The 24,065-nt window shown below is 36.6% G+C and overlaps 1 long non-coding RNA gene across 1 annotated transcript; it reads right to left on the reverse strand.

Annotated features, from left to right (window-relative positions):
* Positions 1-5,429: 5,429 nt before the first annotated feature.
* LOC128554199 (uncharacterized) lies at positions 5,430-22,986 on the reverse strand. The gene is made up of 4 exons (XR_008369548.1): positions 22,900-22,986; positions 15,999-16,051; positions 8,675-8,714; positions 5,430-5,538 (listed from the first exon to the last, which is right to left on the reverse strand). It is a non-coding gene; the product is annotated as an uncharacterized LOC128554199 (long non-coding RNA).
* Between the last annotated feature and the right edge of the window lie 1,079 nt (positions 22,987-24,065).

Below are 24,065 nucleotides of genomic sequence, written 5' to 3' on the forward strand. Positions count from 1 at the left end.
TGACCTAGTTTTTGACCCCTGATAACCCCTATTTGAACTCGACCTAGATTTCATCAAAAAACATTCTGATCAAATTTGGATTTGACCAGGTTACCTAGATTTTGACCCAACATGATCCATATCTGAATTTGACCTAGATTTCATCATAGCATACATTTTGATCAAATTTAAGGAATATTCTGCCTAAAATGTACCCCTTATTGCATTCACAAAGTTTTTCTTTTGATTTTACTGGGTGACCTAGTTTTTGACCCCTGATAACCTTTATTTGAACGCGACCTAGATTTCATCAAGACTAACATTCAGATCAAATTTCATAAATATCCAGTGTAAAATGCCACCCCTATTGGTACACAAGTTTTTTCTTTGATTTGACAAGGTGACCTAGTTTTTGACCCAAAATGACTCATATTTAAACTTGCACTAGTTTTAATCAAGATAAATATTCTGATCAAATGTCATGAAGTTCCAGTGTAAAATGCAGTCTGTACTGCATACAAAACATTTTTTTTGACCTAGCAACCTAGTTTTTTACCCCAGATTACCCATATTCATACATGACCTAGATTTCATCAAGACAAATGTTCTGATCAAATTTCATGAATATCCAGTATAAAATGCCGCCCCTATGGCGTACACAAGGTTTTTCTTTGATTTGACAAGGTGGCCTAGTTTTTGACCCCAGATGACCAATATTTAAATTTGACCTAGATTTCATCAAGACAAATATTCCGATCAAATTTCATGAAGTTCCGGTGTAAAATGCAGTGTGTACTGCATACAAATGTTGTTTTTTTATTTCACCTAGTGACCTGATATTTAACCCTAGATTACCCATATTCAAACTTTACCTTCATTTCATCTATGCAAATATTCTGACAAATTTCAAGAAGATCAATTAAAAAATAAAGCCTATATCACATATGAAAGGCTTTTCTTTGATTTGGCTTAGTGACCTAGGTTTTGGCCCCAGATAACCCATATTCAAACTTGACCTAGATTTCATCAAGGCAACTATTCTGACTAAATTTTTGAATATCCCGTGTAAAATGCAGCCCCTATTTTGTACACAAGGTTTTTCTTTGATTTGACAGGTGACCTAGCTTTTGACCCCAGATGACCCATATTTTAACTTGACCTAGATTTTACCCAGACAAACATTATGATCAAATTTCATGAACTTCAAGATCCAGTGTAAAATGCAATCTCTACTGCAAACACAAGGTTTTTCTTTGATTTGTAGTGTCCTGGTTTTGACCCAAGATAACCCCTTTTCAAACTTGACCTCGATTTCATCAAGGCAATCATTCTGACTAAATTTCATGAAGATCAAATGGAATATACATCCTCTATCGCATACACAAGCTAGATGCTGACAGAAGGCAGACAACGGACATATACGTGCGATCACAATAACTCATCTGAGCACTGCTCAGGTGAGCTAAAAACCTGGAAGACTAAAATTGTTTGCTTAAAAGAGAAGTTCACATACTAGTTTAGTAAATACAAGTTGTTGGTTTTCGGCTTAACACCCTTTTTCAACTGTATTTCAGTCATGTAACGGCGGGCAGTTAACCTAACCAGCAGGTTCTCCCAAGGATTTTGTAATAGCCAGGCTCTTTAAAATTATAGCCGGGCACACTTTTTAGCGGTTTATTGTGATAAATATATATTTCATTTAAGTTAATCGAGGTGATGAATTATAAGAATGATATGAGACAACTTCTGAAACTGCATATATTCACATATTTATCAAAGGTAGCTTAAATAAATCAAAGAGAAATCAATCCAAGAAACATTATTTAATACTTTCTACTTGATTTTCTTTTTAATTGGGTTTCAAAGGTTATATGCATAATGATTTTTTCTTGCACCAATTAAGTTTCTACAGAAACATAGCAGTTTTGAGAGGAAATAATGTGGATCTATTTGGTCCTTAGAGTGGCAAGCACAGTCTATCTATTAATTCTGTATTTCGTGTTTTAGTTGATTCTGCAGCTCATTTCATGAAAAAATAATGTAAAAGTAATTTAATCAAATTATTGATGTTCTTTGACACTATGTATTGACTTATCCGAATTTGTGTCGTCCGAAATACCACGCAGTTTCACGTTTGATTTTTCTCGATTTTCGCTACTGCAGTTGCAATTTTGCAGGTAGTTTTTAATGAAATAGAGTAGATATTACTTGCTGGATATGAAAAATACAATATTAATGGTTTGGCATGTTCTAGCTACGTCCGTTAAATAATATTTGGTAGCATCTGAACAGGTTCGTCAATTACTGCTGACTGGTTTCAATTTTAATTATGCTACGATTTATTCCATGCAATATCAAAATCTGTTTGTATATATAAATTTGTTTGATATATACAAGTATTTGAACCTAATGTATTTCTGCTCAAAATAAAATTTGGTTTGCAAAAAATGTCATACACGAAAACGGAAGTACAATTTGACAGGTTGCGGCAAAAAAGCCGACTGTAACACAGTCCATGACCGCGTTCCCAATCTGACTAAAGTACTTGATCTTCTAAACGAAGATCTGAGAATGACCCATTCAAATTCGTCTTCTGTATATTTTGGATTTCCAATATTGCTATTTTTATTTTCGCAAATCTGTTTTTATTTGAACCAATCAGACAACTTGTTCGAATGTCAAAGAATAAGAAAAATGTGCAGTCAGTCCAGGGCTCGAACCCGGGATTGATCACATATAGAGTAAGTGCCCAACCGACTGAGCTAACCGGCTTTCTGACACTTAACGACACAAGAACTGTAAATATAAACAAGAGGGCCATGCTGGCATACACATTAAATATCATCAGCATAAATATTTTCTTGTAACAGTCCCTTTTGACCTATGGGTCACGTACTAGTCAGGGCCAATCTCCATACCAAGTTTGAGATAAAGGTACAAAATGGTGGGATCTGGTGCATTCTTTTGGTCTAAATTTTGAGGTATGGAAGGAGGTATGCCAGTCATTTTAAGGGGGGTCAGGGTGCTCTTTCCCTGGAAAATTTTGAAATACAAGTATGAAATGATGGGTTCTGGTGCATTTTTTGGTCTTAATTTTGAGGTACTGGGAAGGGTACTTTCCTATTTTTCGGGGAGCCAGTGTGTTCTCCCCCTGGAAAATATTGAAATATAGGTATAAAATGGAGGCCTCTGGTGCACTTTAGAGTCTAAATTTTGAGAAAATATTAGTCCTTAGCCAAAATAGTTGGGTGCAACTTTGACTATAGGTCACTTCTCAGCAAACTGGGGAGGTGGGGGGCATGGGCACCCTCTTTCCAGCTCTGGATCTGGGTCTGAATCTTGGACATTTACTCACAATTACATAGCAGCACAATATATCAGGTCTTTCTATTTTCTTGATGCTCCCCATTGTACATAGCTACCTGCAACCTCTTATTCCAATGTCAAGGTCAATATTCAACTCATATAATGAAGAGGTCATCAGCAGCATATTAATATCTCTAGAGCCTCACCAGTACACCATCAGTTCTTACATTATGTAACAAAATTCATTATACAAATAGACTAACAACATTTATTAACATATTCTTTAGATAAAAAAGTAGGAATAGTAGGAGTTTTTTCAAAAAAAAGTAGGAAAAAAGTAGGAACAGACCTAAAAAGTAGGAAAAAGTAGGACTACTTGAAAGCATGTAAATACTTACTGAGATAAATCAATTTTTATGAAAATCAGGGGAGGTAATCATGCATTGGTATATGCATGTAGAGGATACAGAGTACAAGCCTTTACAACAATATATTACAAAAGTAATTTCTTATTTCAAATTCTTACCACGGAAGACATAAATAACATTTTAAACCAATCTCATTAGAAGCTGCTATGTATATTCATTACATAAAAAATAGAGGGAGGTTCAGTCAATATGTATCTTCACTGATTGTCCAAGTCCATCTGATGGCATAAATGAAATTTCAGATCAATATCTTCATCAGTTACGGAGATATACAAATTTTAATTTGAAATAAAGGGAGGTAATTTAACATAAAATCAGTCCATAGTAATCTACCTTGATTGTCTCAGTCCAATTAATGACAATAATGAAGTTTCAAATGAGTCCCATAAGTACTTACTGATATAAATCCATTTTGATAAAAATCAGGGGAGGTAATCAGATATATAATAACTCCAGAACCTATGAATGAATCTGACAGATTCATCATGGAATCCAAGATTTATTGCTGTTGAAGATATTTTGCAAGTTTGTATCAGATCAAACAATAAATGAAGTCTCTATATGGCTGCAAAAGCCAAAATAGCAAATTTTGGACCTTTAAGGGACTATAACTCTGAAACCCATGATAGGATCTAACCAGATTTCGAAAAGAACCAAGATATTATGCCAATACAAGTTGTGTGCAAGTTTGATTAAAGTTGATTGCAAACTGTTGTCTCTATCGTGTTCACAAGCCAAAAATAGCAAATTCTGGCCCTTTAAGGGGCCATAACTCTAGAACACATGAAGGAATCTGGCCAGTTTTCGACAGGAACCGAGATATTATGCCAATACAAGTTGTGTGCAAGTTTGATAAATGTTGATAGCAAAATGTGGTCTCTATCGTGTTCACAAGCCAAAAATAGTAAATTTTGGCCCTTAAATTTAAGGGGCCTTAACTCTGGAACCCATGATAAGATCTGGCCAGTTTTTGAAAGGCACCGAGATATTATGCCAATACAAGTTGTGTGCAAGTTTGATAAAAATTGATTCCTAACTGTGGTCTCTATCCTGTTCACAAGAAATTGTGAATGGACGACGGATGGACGGACTATCACAAAAGCTCACCTTGTCACTACGTGACACGTGAGCTAAAAACAAAGGCTAAATATAGATTTTTTAAGCTTGCAAAATGTTATAAGTAAGCCTTTTCATTGGCTAGCGGAAGGGTCGTCAGAATCAATAGCTCGTCTTCAGATCCTTAGCGTGGCGTAACAGATGTACTTGAGTCAGATTGACCACGTTCCGTGACTAAACCATTTTCGATATTGCCTCCCGGCATGATTAAAACAGGTAATTATCTGCTGGTTATGTTTATAGGTGATAAAATGTATATATGAAAATTTACAATATTGAAATTTTATAGCCGGGCGCTATGATATTAAAGCCGGGAGCAGCGCCCGTCTGACAGGGTCTGGGGAGGACCCTGACCAGTGTTCCTCGATTCTGTACCAGTAAAAACCTGTTCTTCGCAAGTAACTGCCAACTTCCCACATGAATTATCAGAGGTGGAGGATGAATGATTTCAAACACAATGTCTTTGATCAAATTGTCACGGAGAGCATACGCTCACCTGGGGATCAAACTCGCAACCCCACAATCTGTAGACCAATGCTCTCCCTACTGAGCTAAGCGGGCGGTCTTAGTTAATGCAAGACAGTGAAAAACTTTTTTGTGGAAAATTCTTGTTTCTGCTACTGAAAATATTGAAACAGACAATAAAGTCTTTACCTTCTCTCTGGGAGTGACGGTTCTGGTACACGGACCTCTATACTTTGGGCATTAACTGAAAAAATATTAATTTATTAATATTAATTATCCATTTCGGGAATCTTAGAGCTTATGATGGGTATAAGATGTTTGGCGAACAGAATGTAGAAATTAAAGTTCATAAACTTTTAAAAACATGTTCCTGAGATTTTTATCTGTTCAAATATAACGACGATCAACTTTTTGTGTACCAGTTTTACTTTTTTTAACAAGTAGTATGGGAAAAAAGTTTTAAGCACTTTTGGTACAAAGTCAACAAAGGAACACAGCTGTGTGAAGTTATTTTTAAATCAGGTCAGCAATTTCTTACAAGATGATTTACAAAGTTACAACTATATACACAAACGAAAAGGCCATGAAGGCCCTGTATTGTTCACCTGACCTAAACCTTGTTCCAAAAGTAAAAGGTAAGTATTTCTTGTTTAGAGTAGGTAGTCAACTTATGTCCCCGCCTGGAATGAATGGATCAACTTATTTCCAGTCAAGCCCACAGCAGGTGTCATACATTGTATTTACATTCCCTATGTCCAGGCCAATACTGCTGGAAACAGTACCCAACATGCTAACATCTGTGTCACTGACTTTCCCAGATGACCAAGCATCCAATTTGACCTTGATTTTATTCAGACAAAATATTCTGATCATCTGGTAGAAAAAATGGAGACTCGAGTTTTAACCATGTTTTCCCATCATTTTAACCAGTTACTTACTTGCTTACCCCAGATAATTCTTTTTCAAATTTTATCTGTTTTTCTAAACAAGAGGAACACACCATAACACATCATAACAGTGTAAACATGTTTGACTGAGTGATTTCATGGAAAAAAATATTCTGACCAATTATCATTAAAATTGGAGCAAAAAATCTTGAGTATAAATAAGTATTTTCTTTGATTTGACCTAGTGACCTAGTTTTCGACCCCAGATGATCCATATTCGAACTTGACCTAGAATTCATCAAGGCTATCATTTTGACCAAATTTCATGAAGATCAATTGAAAAATACAGCCCCTATTGCATACACAAGGTTTTTCCTTGATTTGACCTACTGACCTAGTTTTTAAACCCAGATGACCCATATCAAAACTTGACCTAGAATTCATCAAATTTATCATTCTGACAAAATTTCATGAAGATTAGTAGAAAAATACAGCCTCTATCGCATACACAATGTTTTGCTTTCATTTAACCTAGTGACGTAGTTTTTGACCACAGATGACCCATTTTCAAACTCGGCCTAGATTTCATCAAGGTAATCAATCTCAAATTTCATGAAGATCAGTTGAAAAATACAGCCTCTATCGCATTCAGAAGGGTTTCCTTCGATTTGACCTAGTGACCTACATAATCAAATTCAACACAGACTTTATCAAGGCAATAATTCTGACCAAATTTCATGAAGATCAATTGAAAAATACAGCCTCTATCGCATACACAAGGTTTTTCTTTGATTTGACCTAGTGACCTACTTTTTGACCCAAGATGACCCATATTCAAATTTGACCTAGACTTCATTAAGACAATCATTCTGACCTAATTTCAGGAAGATCAATTGAAAAATACAGCCTCTACCGCATACAAAAAGCTTTTCTTTGATTTGACCTAGTGACCTATTTTTTGACCCCAGATGACCCATATTCAAACTTGTCCTTGAATTTATTAAGACAATCATTCTGACCAAAATTCATGAAGATCAATTGAAAAATGCAGCCTCTATCGTATACACAAGGTTTTTCTTTGATTTGACTAAGTGATCTATTTTTTGACCCCAAATGACTCATTTTCAATCTCGGCCTAGATTTATTTAAGGTTGTCATTTTGACTTAATTTCAGGAAGATCAACTGAAAATACAGCCTCTATCGCATACACAAGGTTTTCCTTTGATTTGACCTAGTGACCTACTTTTTGACCCCAGATGACCCATTTTTGAATCTGACCTAGATATTATCAAGGCAATCATTCTGACCAAAATTCATGAAGATCAATTGAAAAATACAGCCTCTATCGCATACACAAGGTTTTTCTTTGATTTGACCTAGTGACCTAGTTTCTGACCTCAGATGACCCATTTTCAAACTCGGCCTAGATTTCATCAAGGTAATCATTTTGACCAAAATTCATGAAGATTATTTGAAAAATACAGCCTCTATCGCATACACAATTTTTTTCTTTGATTTGACCTAGTGACCTAGTTTTTGACCCCTGATAACCCATTTTCGAACTCGGCCTAGATTTCATCAAGGCAATCATTCTGACCAAAATCCATAAAGATTAATTGAAAAATACAGCCTCTATCGCATACACAAGGTTTTTCTTTGATTTGACCTAGTGACCTAGTTTTTGACCCCAGATGACCCATTTTCAAACTCGGCCTAGATTTCATCAGAGTCATCATTCTGACCAAATTTCATGAAGATCAATTAAAAAATACAGCCTCTATCGCATACACAAGCTAAATGTTGACAGACAGACAGACAGACGACAGACGCCAGACGACAGACGACGGACATCGAGTGATCAGAAAAACTCACCTGAGCATTGCTCAGGTGAGCTAAAAATCATTCTGACAAGATTTTAAAAAGATAAGGTATAAAATATGACCTCTAGGTATATGCACGGCTTTTCTATGATCCGACTTAGTTTTGTACCTCAGAAAACTCTTAGATCATAAAGACAAACAGTTTCATGAGAATAAGGTAAAACATGTCACTTGTTTGTGTTAACATCACCTTACACTACTATGTCATATGGTGATGGTTCCAGCTTCTAGCTGCGGAGGAAGATCCCAACTGCCCTTCCTAGCATTATGTCAGGCAAGGGTTGGCACATCAGGGTAGAACCAATGTCCTTCCATAAGCCAGCTGGATGGCTATCTTCCTTAAATGTAAGAATTCCTTCTCCCAGGCAAGGTTTGAAACCCACATACGTAAGTGATAACATAATAAATAACTGTCATAATAGTTTGTTTGAATATGAACATAGATAATACTGCTCCTACACTAATTCAAATACGACTATAGATAATATTGATTTACAAGTGTAAATATTTTACACAAGTTGCCATCTGTTTTAAACCTTGGAGTGAAAAAACAAAGATATGGATGCACACGTACTGGTGTGCACAGAAAATTGAATTGCTTTGATGCATTACCTGTTTCTGAGACGGGTGACGTCCTACCCAACCGAGACACCTAAAAGATACAAATAATTATAGATAACAATATATAATATCTGTAAAGAAAATCAAATTATTTTAAGACCTACCCCCATCATTATGATTGCATGTATCTTGATACCAAAAGGGGATTTATATTGTTGGGTTTAACACCAACATAATAATAGGTCATGGGGACTTTCCAGCTCTGGTGGTGAAAGAAGACCCCAGGTGCCCCTCCTTGCATTATTTCATTACAAGCGGGCACATGGGTAGAACCATCGGCCTTCCATAAGTCAACTGGATGGCTTCCTCACATGAAGAATTAAATGCCCTGAGTGAGGCTTGAATGCACATCGGTGAGGGGCAAGTGATTTGAAGTCAGCGACCTTAACCACTCAGCCACACTTCTGAGGCCCCATGAAAAGGTAGCACTCAGATTTTTTCCAACTCACTTTCACTGTGACCTTGACCAGGGGCGGCAAATTCAATTGTCCGTATTGCCCAGGTTGTCCCAAAGCTTGTACAGACAAGTGATATTTGACCAGAATTTACTAAGTATGTAACTATCATACGGACAAGTAAACTAGAACTGTCACAGGAGTGACTCATACCCCCACCATACGGTCTTGTCACAGGAGAATGGCAACCATAAGAAATCTTAAAAATACTTAGAATAACATATAAATGTCAAAAAAGCTTAATACTTAAAAAGAAGTTTACTCGTCTTTGGAGTACTTCATCCTGGGCTTCCACATATAAGTAATACTAGTATAATTGTGTGCCCTGGATGAGGGATGAGGTAAATATAAAAAATCTCTAATATAAGAGATACACTAAAAGTGAATACAATAAAGTGTCTTACCGACCAATGTTACTACAGAAAAATGTATTTACTTTTTACATAGGACTTATAATAAAACAGTTAGAAAAATACCTAAGATACTGAAAATCTAAAAATAGGATTTCTAAAAATAGACTAATTCCTGGAATTTAAGGGGAAGAAACTCGGTACAAAAGTAAAAACAAGAGCACCGCCTTGCGGGTGCTGACGCTCATCTGATTTTTTTTGTATAATAGAAATATTGTCCTACCCATGATTTTCTAAGTCTAAAAAGGGCCATCATTCTTGCAAAAAGCAGGATAGAGTTATGTTTCTTGATGTACAGTGTCCACTTATGATGGTGAAAAACTGTTGCAAGTTTTAAAGCAATAGCTTTGATAGTTTATGAGAAAAGTTGACTTAAACATAATATTCAACCAAGAAAATGATTTTTCTAAGTCCAAAAGGGGCAATAATTATTGCAAAAAGCAGGATGGAGTTATGTTGCTTGCTTTACAGGGTCAGCTTATGATGGTGAACAACAGTTGCAAGTTTTAAAGCAATAGCTTTGATGGTTTAAGAGAACAAGAGGGCCATGATGGCCCTATATCGCTCACCTGTTATCACTGCACTTAAGGACAAGTCTTCAAGGTCAAAAGATCATAACAGAAATCAATCAAAAGAATTATGAGAAAATATAGTTGAAATTTTCTTTAAGTAACTTTAAAAACAAGATTTGAAAACTTTTGTAGAGGTCCACTAGGCAATGCTACATGTCAAATATCTAAGCTCTTCTGGTTTATTTTTAGAAAATTTTGAAGATTTTTCTATGTACAATCAAGTAACCCCATGGGGCAGGGTCAATTTGACCCCAGGGGTCATGATTTGAATAAATTTTGTACAAGTCTACTAGGCAATGCTACATGTCAAATATCTAAGATCTAGGCCATCTGGTTTATTTTTAGAATTTTTTTTAAAGATTTTCCTATGTAAAATCAAGTGACCCCTAGGGCGGAGTCAATTTTGACCCCGGGGGACAAGGTTTGAACAAATTTTGTAGAGGTCCACTAGGCAATGCTACATGTCAAATATCTAGTCTCTAGGCCTTCTAGTTTATTTTTAGAAAATTTTTGAAGATTTTCCTATGTTAAATCAAGTGACCCCTGGGGCGGGGTCAAATTTGACCCAGGGGGTCATGATATGAACAAATTTTGTAGAGATCCACTAGGTAATGCTACATGTGAAATATCTAAGCTCTAGGCCTTCTGGTTTATCTTTAGAAAACTTTTGAAAATTTTCCTATGTAAAGTCAAGTGACCCCTAGGGCGGGGTCAATTTTGACCCCCGGGTCATAATTTGAACAACTTTAGTAGAGGTCCACTAGGCAATGCTACATGTCAAATATCTAAGCTCTAGGGCTTCTGGTTTTTGAGAAGAAGATTTTTTTAATATTTTCCTATGTAAAATCAAGTGACCCCTGGGGCGGGGTCAATTTTGATCCCGGGGGCCATGATTTGAACAAATTTTGTAGAGGTCCACTAGGCAATGCTACATGTGAAATATCTAAGCTCTAAGCCTTCTGGTTTATTTTTAGAAATTTTTTGAAGATTTTCCTATGTAAAATCAAGTGACCCCTGGGGCGGGGTCAATTTTGACCCCGGGGTCATGATTTGAACAATTCTAGTAGAGGTCCACTAGGCAATGCTACTTGTCAAATATCTAAGCTCTAAGGCTTCTGGTTTTTGAGAAGAAGATTTTTTAAGATTTTCTTATGTAAAATCAAGTGACTCCTGGGGCGGGGTCAATTTTGACCCCGGGGTCATGATTTGAACAAATTTGGTAGAGGTCCACTAGGCAATGCTTCAAACCAAATATCTAAGCTCTAGGGCTTCTGGTTTTTGAGAAGAAGATTTTTAAAGTTTTTCCTTTCGGTTGCCATGGCTTTGAACAATTTTGAAAGGGGGCCATCCAAGGAACATCCCTGTGAAGTTTCATCAAAATTGGCCTGTTGGTTTAGGAGGAGATGTTGTTTAAAGGAAAGTGTGGACGGACGTACAACGGACGGACGGACAGACGGACGTACAACGGACGGACGGACGCCGGACGGTGAGCGATCACAATACCTCACCCTGAGCACTTTGTGCTCAGGTGAGCTAAAAAGTTGACCTAAACATAAAACTTAACCAAGAAATCTGATATTTTCTAAGTCCAAAAGGGGCCATCATTCTTGCAAAAAGCAGGATGGAGTTATGTTTCTTGCTGTACAGGGTCCACTTATGATGGTGAAAAACTGTTGCACGTTTTAAAGCAATAGCTTTGATAGTTTAGGATAAAAGTTGACCTAAACATAAAATTTAACCAAGAAAACTGATTTTCTAAGTCCAAAAGGGGCAATAATTCTTGCAAAAAGCAAGATGGAGTTATGTTTCTTGATGTACAGGTCTGTTTATGATGGTGAACAAGTATTCCAAGTTTCAAAGCAATAGCTTTGATAGTTTAGGAGAAAAGTTGACCTAAACATAAAACTTAACCAAGAAATCTGATATTTTCTAAGTACAAAAGGGGCCATAAATCTTGCAAAATGCAAGATGGAGTTATGTTTCTTGCTATACAGGGTCAGCTTATGATGGTGAACAAGTATTCCAGGTTTCAAAGCAATAGCTTTGATAGTTTAGGAGAAAAGCTGACCTAAACATAAAACTTAACCAAGCAACGCCGACGCCGACGCCGACAACCGCTCAAGTGATGACAATAACTCATCATTTTTTTTTCAAAAAATCAGATGAGCTAAAAAGGTTACTTCCCTTCGGCTCTAAGCCAATCAGAATGAGATATAGTGAAAATACATCAAAATTAACAATAAATTCTAAGTAAAAGGGGACATAATTCAAGAAAAATTGATGTCAAAGTTATGCACCTTGTGTCACATGATGTGGGTGATGAGGTGGAACATCTCTTTTAAGTTTGAATAAAATCAATTTAGTAATAACTGAGATAATAGATTTCGAGACGCGACCCGAAATCACCTTATACATACATTGGAGCCACCTTTGGAACCACTTTTAAGTAAATCCTATGATAAAGTCCGAGTATATCCTATTGTTTGCGCATGAGCAATCCTTTCTGGCACGAATCGCCATTTTGCAAGTTGTCCCCCTTGTCCGCCATCTTGAAAATCAGGCGATCGTCTAGGTAGGTCAGTGTCGATGTAAACATTACTCCGTATGGATTGTCCTATGTAATCCGTACCCCACCCACTTGTTTTTATAGGTGAAGGGTCCAAATTCTTCGACCCCTTATGGGGACCGGAAGTCCAAACCGGGTGTGGTTCTAGACACTAGGGTGTCATACCGGAGGATCCACCGAAGGGTTTTCTCCTGGCCTGTCTCATTTTCGGTAGACCCCTTTCCCTATGTTCTAGCTCAAAAACATTACTTTTTTATTGTTGGTCCGATTTTGAAAATTCCAACGGATTTCCATAGTAACATGTGTCGGTAAGGCACTTTTTTGCAGTCCTTTTTAGGGTAGGACCCCCTTAAGAATTTGGTAATACATCAAAATTAACAGTAAATTCTAAGTAAAAGGGGACATAATTCAAGAAAAATTGGTTTCAGTGTTATGCACCTTGTGTCACATGATGTGGGTGATGAGGTGGAACATCTATTTTAAGTTTGAAACAAATCCATTTAGTAATAACTGAAATATAGTGAAAACGCATCAAAATTAACCTTAAATTCTTATCAAAAGGGGGCATAATTCATGAAAAATTGCTGTCAGAGTTATGCATCTTGTGTCACATGATGTGGGTGATAAGGTGAAACATCTATTTTAAGTTTGAATCAAATCCATATAGTAATAACTGAGATATAGTGAAAATGCATTAAAATGAACCTAAAATTCTAATTAAAAGGGGGCATAATCCATAAAAAATTCGTGTCAGATTTATACACCTTGTGTCACATGATGTGGGTGATAAGGTGGAACATCTATTTTGAGTTTGAATCAAATCCATATAGTAATAACTGAGATATAGTGAAAACGCATCAAAGTTAACCTTAAATTCTAATTAAAAGTGGGCATAATTCATGAAAAATTGGTGTCAGAGTTATGCACCTTGTGTCAAATGATGTGAGTGATAAGGTGATACATTTATTTTAAGTTTGAATCAAATCCATATAGTAGTAACTGAGATAATAGATTTTGGGACGCGACAGGATGGGACGCGACAAAACTGACTCCTATATAGCCCCCCCCCCCCCCAAAACATGTTTGGTGGGGGTATAAAAATAGCAAATGACAAAAACGGACAAGCAAATCAAAATCAGATTTCTCCACCCCTGCTTGACCTTTGAACTATATAGACAATCATACATCTAATAAAGTTGAACTGCCTAAGGAACAGAAGTTCTTCAGTTGTCTTTTTATTTGCTTTTAGTCTGATGATCCTTCGACCTTGTGACCCCTAAAACCATGCATACCCTATTTTTGAAAATTCTGGTTAATGTAAATAAATGTAGTAATGAGATGGAATTTCTTGTTATTCATGTTGTTTGGTGTATTTAATTTCTACATAAATAAAAGCCATCACCACAGGTGATTAATATCTCCAGACAGCTTTTTGCTACATGGAAAATAAAATGTTGTGATCATAACCTTCGACCTTAAAGTGTGACCTTGATATTGAACCTTATGACCTGGGCAGTGCATTTCGCATGTCATCTTGATGAGGATAACAACTGATGCTAGTTTTATGAAAACCCTTAAGTGATTAAAAAAAATATGGAGTGGACAAAAACTTGAGCTATTTAATCATTGACCTCTTAAGTGTGACCTTGACCTTGGTCCTAGTGCACTCTGTTGTCAACAACTGACGCTACTTTTATGAAACTCATTTCAATGGTTTAGATAGAAGATACAGAGTGGACATAAATTTGAGCTATTTGATATATAATTCCAAGTGTGACCTTGACATTGGACCTAGTGACCTGGTTTGTGCACTCTGCATGTTTCCTTGATGAGGATAACAACTAATGCTAGTTTTAGTAAAATCCTTCCAGTGGTTAAGAAGATATGAAGTGGACACAAATTTGTGCTATTCAAGTGTGACCATGACCTTGGACCTAGAGACATGGGCTCTGCACTTGGCATGTCACTTTGATGAGGTTAACAATTGAATCTAATTTTATGGAAATCCTTCCAGTGGTTAGGAAGATATTGCAGCAGACACAAATTTAAGATATCTAATCTTTGACTTTCAAGTGTGACCTTGACCTTAAACCTAGTGACCTGGGCCTGTGCTTTACACATTGTCTTGATAACTAATTTTTTGATGCTAGTTTTATGAAAGTCTTCAAAGCGGCTGAGCAAATATGTAACAGACACATAAGCTATTTGACCTTTCACCTCCAGGCATGACCTTGACATTGTACCTAGTGACCTTGGTTATGCGCACTCAGCCTGTCTTTTAATATTGGATGCTAGTTTTATGAAAATCTTCAAAGCGGTTTAGAAGACACTGAGCTTGTCCAATTGTCCGGGACAAGTTAAACCAAGGTCCGGACAGGTAATTGATAAAAGGTGGTTGTTTGATGGGACAAGTTATTGTTGTTTTTTTTCGAACCGGGCAAGTAAAAATGACAATTATAGCTACTTGAGTTTGATAACTAAAATGAAAAAGTAAAATTGACTATATGAGAGATTTGTAGTCATACATATAACTTATAAGCAATGTGAGGAAAAAATGTTAATGGTATGAAATAATTACATGTACAGTTACACTATAAGGACCTTACATGCCTGCCTGTGTATGACAGGTCTTTTCCTACCCGATGGACAGTGTGGAATGAAAAACCGAGCATTGAGGTTTTTTTTAAGCAAGCTGTCCCGAGTGTTGGGAAAACAGCTGTCTTACACAGACAGACATGTTTGATAATTTTTATTGCCTATCTGAATGTTCAAATTAGATCATGGAGACAAATAGAAGCATTATTTATATAGTCGATGATGTCATAATTGTGCCAGTATTATGTGATGTTACCGAAGTGCACGCTATTTTAGACAAGGTTTTTCCCTAGGGAAAGACAGGAATATCCATCCCTAGAGCATGCTCAAACAAATGTTTATCATCCTCGCAAGGTAAATGACCAACAAGCATAAGACATAAGTACATGTATAATCTAAATAATTGCTCTCTATTCACAAAGCAAGTTTTATGAACCTGGATTGAAAACTTTTTGAGTTATTGCAGGATCCAAATTTATGGACAGACGGAGGGCAATCATATAGTCCCCTCTGGTGTTCCACAAGTAGATGACTAAAAATACACAAAACTTATAAAATGGATCTATTTGATGGCAAAATGCATGAATGTCTCTTTGAAGGATTGGAAAAGGCTAATTAAATTGTCTGTCACATGATTCAAGTGAATATTGTTTTAAGTTGTAGAATTATTAAACAAAACTAATAAAACTTTCTGCAAACTTGAGTATAAATCCTTACCTTATCTTTCTGATTCCCTTTCTTTTCTGCAACACTTATTTCTTGATCATTCCCTGCAAGTCATTTAATATATATTTTGGCTTAAACATCAACAGGTTGCAAAAAATGTGGTAAAACATAACTAGAACTGTCACAGGAGTAACTTATACCCCCCACAATACAGTCTTGTCACAGAAGAATGGCAACCATAAGAAATTTTAAAAATACTCAATATAAAACGTAAAGAAAACTTAATACTTAAACAAGCAAATTCAATGAATTGGTATCCCCCACAGAACAGATCTGTGGTGAGGAACGGCAAAAAAAATATATCCAGCAAAAAGTTAAGAATGTTACAAAGAAGCAAATAATTTCATTAGTCAAAATCAAACTAACAGAAAATGAATGGGTTTTTTTTTTCAAGTGGGGGGGGGGGCAACCATAAGAAAATTTAAAAATACTTAATATAAAACGTAAAAAAAAAATTAATACTTAAACAAGCAAATTCAATGAATTGGTATCTCTCGCAGAACGATTCTGTGGTGAGGAAAGGCAAAAAAATATATCCAGCAAAAAGTTAAGAATGTTACAAAGAAGCAAATAATTTCATTAGTCAAAATCAAATTAACAGAAAATGAATGTTTTTTTTCCGGGGGGGGGGGGGGGGGGGGGAGGGGGGAGGGCGTCAAAATCAAATTAACAGGAAATGACTGGGGTTTTTTCGTGGGGGGGAGGTGAGGATACACAACTTCACATGTTTATAATAAATGTTCATGGAAAAGAATGAAAGAAGTTTAATGATATAATTCTTTCAACTGGTTTGTTATGTACAAATCTGTGGATTTTTAAACAATTAAAGGGCAATAACTGTATGGAAATTTGACCAATAAAAAAAGAAAATGATAGGCATCATCTTAAGTATGTTGGTTCATATTTATTTCAAGTTTGATGAAATTCTACCTGCTAGTAACTGAGAAATGGCTGCGGACGGACATTTCTGTGCATTTTTCATTAAATCAAGGGCAATAACTCTAAGGGAAATTGACCAATCGAAAAAAAAACTTGGAGGGCATCAACGCAGTATCTTGGTTCATGTCTATTTCAAGTTTGATAAAATTCTACCTGCTAGTTACTGAGAAATGGCTGCAGACAGACATTATTCACTAAATCAAGGGCAATAACTCTAAGAGAAATTGACCACTCAAAAAAAAACTTGACAGGCATCATCGCAGTATGTTGGTTCATGTTTATTTCCAGTTTCATGAAATTCTACCAGGTAGTTACTGAGAACTGGCTGCAGATGGATGGACGGATGGACTGACGGACTAACTGATGGGCTGACGGGCGGATGGACAACTCCATTTCAATACCCGCCTCCCGATTTCATCGGCGGGGGATAAAAAAATTATTTTTACTCGTCTTTGGAGTACTTCATTCTGGGCTTCCACATATAAGTAATACTAGCATATGTGCCCAGGACGAGGAATGAGGTAAATATAACAAGAGCTGTCCATAAGACAGCGCGCTCCACTATTCGGCAATTCGACAGTAAAATGAATACATGTCTCAATAAGAAACCTCCAATTTAAAAAGAAGATACATCAAGGGGCATAATTCTGTCAAGAACACAAATTAAAGATTTATTGGGATTGCTACCACACATGCAGATGATGATGATAAAGATATATTTTGAGTTTCAAGTCATTATCCTATATAGTACCAAAGTTATGTCCAAACTAGAATGTGTCTGTAGGACACAGGGTGTGCCCCCCACTGGTATATTTGTCACAAATAAGGGGCAATAATTCAAATGTTTGCAGTCTTAATGGGGTATAGCCTCAACAAACATTTTATGCAATGGATTCATTATTCTAGACGCTATACTTTTTGAGCTTAGAGCATCACAAACAAAAAATCCATTATTTTGTCTAAATCAAGGGCCATAACTCTGTAATATGCACTAAGATTCTCAAGAAGAATGCCAAACGTGCAAGGCACATCATGATAAAGACTCAAGCAAGGTTTCATGAATTTACATCAAATACTTTTTGAGCTAGGCACATACTTAGGTGAAAATGTGCACTTTCGTACTATTTCAGGGGCTATAACTTTAAAAATAGACGGTGGAATACCCAAAAAAGAGGTGTGCAAATTTATATCATGATAAAGACTTGTGCAACTTTTCAACCATTTATATATCATACTTTTGAGCTAGGTGCGTCACAAGATGAAAATAAGCATTTTTGATTATTTCAGGGGCCATAACTCTGAAAATAGGGGGCAGAACCAAATAAAAAATAGGAGATGCGCAAGTTAAAACCATGATTAAGACTCATGCAAGGTTTCATGAATCTATATCAAATACTTTTTGAGCTAGGGGTGTCAATAGGTGAAAATGTGCATTTTTGACAATTTCAGGGGCCATAACTCTGAAAACAGGATGCGGAGCCAGACAAAAAAATAGGCGATACTCAAGTTCATATCATGATTAATACACATGCAAGGTTTCATGAATCTATATCAAATACTTTTGAGCCAGGCACGTCACAAGGTGAAAATGGGCATTTTTTACTATTTCAGGGGCCATAACTCTGAAAATAGGTGGCAGACCCAAATGAAAAATAGGAGGTGCGCAGGTTCATATCATGATTAATACACATGCAAGGTTTCATGAATTTATATCAAATACTTTTTCAGCTAGGCGCATCACAAGGTGAAAATGTGCATTTTTGACTATTTCTGAGGCCATAACTCTAAAAATAGGGGGCGTAGCCAGACTAAAAATAGGAGGTGCGCAAGTTCTTATCATGAATAATAAACATGCAAGGTTTCATGAATCTATATCAAATACTTTTTGAGCTAGGCGCGTCACAAGGTGAAAATGTGCATTTTTTACTATTTCAGGGGCTATAACTCTGAAAATAGGAGGCAGACCCAAATGAAAAATAGGAGGTGCACAAGTTCTTATCATGATTAATACACATGCAAGGTTTCATGAATCTATATCAAATACTTTTTGAGCTAGGCGCATCACAAGGTGAAAATGTGCATTTTTGACTATTTCAGGGGCCATGACTCTAAACATAGGGGGCATAGCCAGACTAAAAATAAGAGATGCGCAAGTTCTTATCATGATTAATATACATGCAAGGTTTCATGAATCTAAATAAAATACTTTTTAGCTAGGCGCGTCACAAGTTGAAAATGTGCATTTTTTACTATTTCAGGGGCCATAACTCTGAAAATAGGGGGCAGACCCAATGAAAAATAGGAGGTGCACAAGTTCTTATCATGATTAATATACATGCAAGGTTTCATGAATCTATATCAAATACTTTTTGAGCTAGGCGCGTCACAAGGTGAAAATGTGTATTTTTGACTACTTCAGGGAGCATAACTCTAAAAATAGGAAGCGGAGCCAGATGAAAAATAGGAGATAAAAGTTCATATCATGATAAAGACTCATGCAAGGTTTCATTAATCTATATCAAATACTTTTTGAGCTAGGCGCGTCACAAGGTGAAAATGTGTATTCTTGACTACTTCAGGGGGCATAATTCTAAAAATAGGAAGCGGAGCCAGATGAAAAATAGGAGATAAAGGTTCATATCATGATAAAGACTCATGCAAGGTTTCATCAATTTATATGAAATACTTTTTGAGCTAGGCGTGTCACAAGGTGAAAATGTGCATTTTTGACTATTTCAGGGGCCATAACCCTAAAATTAGGGGGCGGAGCCAGACGAAAAATAGGAGATAAAAGTTCATATCATGATAAAGACTCATGCAAGGTTTCATGAATTTATATCAAATACTTTTTGAGCTAGGCGCGTCACGAACTTCGGACGGACGGACGGACACACGGACAGACGCACGGATAAGACTAAATCTATATGCCCCCACCATTCATGGGGGGGGGGACACAAAAACGAAGTTTGTTAAAAACTTTAAGTATGTCAGTATGAAAGGGGCATAATTTGGTCAAAAATACAAATCAGAGTTATGGGGATTGTTACCATACATGCAAATGATGATGATAAAGATCTATACATTTTAAGTTTCAAGTCTTTATCTTACATTGCCAGAAAGCGAAGACTGCAAAAAACACTTTAAGTACAATTTTAAGGGGCATAATTCTGTCAAAAATACAATTAAAGTTATGGGGTTTGTAACCACACATGCAGATGATGATTATTAAGAAATATTTTTAATTTCAAGTCATTATCTTTGTAAGTACCAAAAATATGTCTATAAACGAAGCTTTTGAAAATATTTAACATGAATTCAAAATAATTCCAAGTAAAACAACTTTGTGACCTTGACCTTGGGTATAATGGGCCATGCCCCTGTATATAGTTTGTTTACTGAACAATGTTTATGTGAACTTACAGTAAGATATAAGCAATAGTAACAAAGATAAGACAGAAAAACAAAGGTTGCCAAAAAACTTCAACCTTGAAAATAACCCAAGTATAACACTTTGGTGACCTTGACCTTGTGTATAATGGGCCCAGCCCCTGTACATACTTTGTTGGTATGCTGGATAATGTTTATGTAAAGTTACAGTAAAATATAAGCAGCAGTAACAAAGCTATGACAGAAAAACAAAGGTTGCCGAAAAACTTTAACCTTAAAAATAACCTAAGTATAACACCTTGGTGACCTTGACCTTGAGTATAATGGGCTCAGCCTCTACACATATTTTGTTTGTATACTGGACACTGTTTATGTAAAGAAACAGTAGGATATAAGCAATAGTAACAAAGATGTGACAGAAAAACAAAGGTTGCCGAAAAACTTTAACCAAGAAAGGTCACGACGACGCCGACGCGAATAGGGTAGCCCCCATATTCTCCAAATAGTGGTATTAAAAATCTCTAATATTAGAGATACACTAAAGGGAATAACAAGAGCTGTACGTATTAGACAGCGTGCTCCACTATTCGGCGATTTGACAATAAATTGAATATATGTCTCAATAAGAGACCTCTACTTTAAAAGGAAGATACACCAATGGGCATAATTCTGTCAAGAACACAAACCAGAGTTATTGGGATTGTTACCAAACATGCAGATGATGATGGTAAAAATATATTTTGAGTTTCAAGTCATAACTTTATATAGTTACACAGTTATGTCCAGAAAACGAAGACTGTCAAAAAATTAAGTATGAAAGGGGCATAATTTGGTCAACTAGAATGTGTCTGTAGGACACAGGGTGTGCACCCCCCCCCCCCCCCCCCCCCCCCCCCCCCCCCCCCCCCCCCCCCCCCCCCCCCCCCCCCCCCCCCCCCCCCCCCCCCCCCCCCCCCCCCCCCCCCCCCCCCCCCCCCCCCCCCCCCCCCCCCCCCCCCCCCCCCCCCCCCCCCCCCCCCCCCCCCCCCCCCCCCCCCCCCCCCCCCCCCCCCCCCCCCCCCCCCCCCCCCCCCCCCGCCCCCCCCCCCCCCCCCCCCCCCCCCCCCCCCCCCCCCCCCTCCCCCCCCCCCCCACACACACACACTGGTACATTTTTCACAAATAAGGGGAAATAATTCAAATGTTTGCAGTCTTAATGGGGTATAGCCTCAAAAAAAATTATGAAAAGGATTCACTATTCTATACCATATACTTTTTGAGTTATGAGCATCAAAAACAAAAAATCCACAATTTTGACTATTTCATGGGCCATAACTCTGTACTAAATGCTAAAATTCTCAAGAAGAATGCCAAGTGTGCAAAGTCACATTATGATAAAGACTCAAGAAGGGTTTCATGAATTTACATTAAATACTTTCTGAGTGAGGCACATAATTAGGTGAAAATGTGCATTTTTTTACTATTTCAGGGGCCATAACTCTAGAAATAGGGGGCGGACCCAGATGAAAAATAGTAGGTGTGCAAGTTCATATCATGATAAAGACTCTGCATACAAGGTATCATCAATTTATATCAAATACTTTCTGAGCTAGGCGTGTCACAAGGTGAAAATGTGCATTTTTGACTATTTCAGGGGCCATAACTCTAGAAATAGGGCGCGGACCAAGATTAAAAATAGGAGATGCGCAAGTTCATATCATGATAAAGACTCATGCAAAGTTTCATGAATCTATATCAAATACTTTTTGAGCTAGGCATGTCACAAGGTGAAAATGTGCATTTTATGCAGAACAGATGGAGAAATATGGCCGATTGTATAAATTGGTCTTCTTAATCTGATTTAAAGGAATTTCTACCCGTTATATAGCGAACTGAATGAAACGATGGGAGCACCTGGAGCGAAAATGTCTCTGTTTTTTAGAACGTGTCCATTTAGCTGAGATTTGTGCCGTTTATTTAAACACTTCCGTACAGTCCGGCGGGGGAAGCAAAATCTTTTGTCAGTTTTTGACAATATCGCATCATATAGTGCTTATCGTGAACAAATTATTATTAAAACACTTATTACCTAAAGGGGTACCTCTTAAAACGAAGCATGTGTATTTTAATAGAATTATTCCGGTTTGAATAACCTAACGTAACACAGTTTCGAGTGGGTCGCTATGCAACGCAACCAAGTGGATACCGTTCTGTGTCTAATACTTGCCAGGCCTTTAATCTTTCAAATAAAATGTTGTCCATGATCTATGTTTTAACATCATATTTACCATTAATGCACACTTAATTTCATGTGAATGTACTTATGGATGTTTTTCCTTCTAAAATCAAGTTTTCCGTTCAACTAGCAGTGAATATGGCATTATCTGGAAAAAAGGTAAGGGCAGACTTCCTGGAAACATAATTTTTATGCTAAAAAATGGAGACCTTTGCGCTCCAGGTGCACCAATCATTTTCATTCAATTTGTAAATTCCTTTAAATCATACTTGCAAGACCGTAAAAATCAACGTTGGAACCACTTTATCTGACAAAGCTATGGCCAGTGTGTATTAGGTTATAGCAGATTACCTTTTTGTGCCCTGTAATTGCTGCCTGATGGCGCTATATCACTTTTCTCTGCATCAGTTGGCTGCATCTTATCTCTTCGAGTGTCCTAAAGAAAATAAAAAAAAATAACAATATTTGTTTGTTTCGGTAAATTCATTAAGATCTTAATGTATTGCACCAAGTGAATTCCATTATACAATATTTACACAAGGGGCGAAGCTATGAGTGAAAATGTAAATTATGGTGTTCGACGAGGGTGAAATATATTTTCTTACATGCGAAACAATAAAATCTTCTTAATTTGTTTGATGATTTTCCATGATTTTAACTTAATTATACCCATGTAATAGATCTACCTGTTCAACGTAATATACATTAACTGTGTGATGATGTCACAATGTCGTGACATCAAAATATTATGTATGCTGAAAAAATTGTTATGTACAATGTAGTTCAATGAAGTTTTCAGATTTCTTTTACATTTCATTACAGTGTAGTCACTGTAGTCAGGGTTCATACAGAATTCTGTTACTCAATTTCCATGATATTTCCATGATATATCCGTGATCTTCAGTGATTTTCCATGATACGGTAAAGTATCGCTTTTACATGACATTAAGGCAAATTATTATTAGAATTATTAAATAGATTCACCAAGATACAATGTATGATACAATCATTATGCAGAACTTAACATTTTGTGATATTTCCAATCAAGAAAACTTGCAAGACAAAAATAATGAATACAATCATAAAACAAACAGTAGATCTATGTATTTATTAAACAAACAGGAATAATGCTTTTTGTCGTTGTTTTTGTTTTTTGGTTTTTAATTCGAATTCACTGCAAGTTTCTTCTAGTGCAAATCTGAATACATTTTCAATAAATGTCATTATACATTCATCATATTACTGAACATAATGTTCCGTTTATACTCGTGTGAAAATGCGCAGATTTATGACCCCCGCGACCACCCCTGAGCCGTGAGTGCGTAGTATTCACGGGTATAGATCTAGACGAATAACGAACTTCAAAATAAGTTTCAGATTTCAGATTTTCGCCATTTCGGTAAAGGGAAACTACTCTCAGCGATAACTGTCCACGCAAAAATCTAAGACTGCCATTACATACCGTCAAATATCGAGTGTTTTTTATTTTTCTTTAAGAATTTTAATTTCATATAAAT

Source organism: Mercenaria mercenaria, unplaced genomic scaffold, assembly GCF_021730395.1.
Source record: "Mercenaria mercenaria strain notata unplaced genomic scaffold, MADL_Memer_1 contig_4820, whole genome shotgun sequence".
In the NCBI taxonomy this organism is placed as follows: Eukaryota; Metazoa; Mollusca; class Bivalvia; order Venerida; family Veneridae; genus Mercenaria; species Mercenaria mercenaria.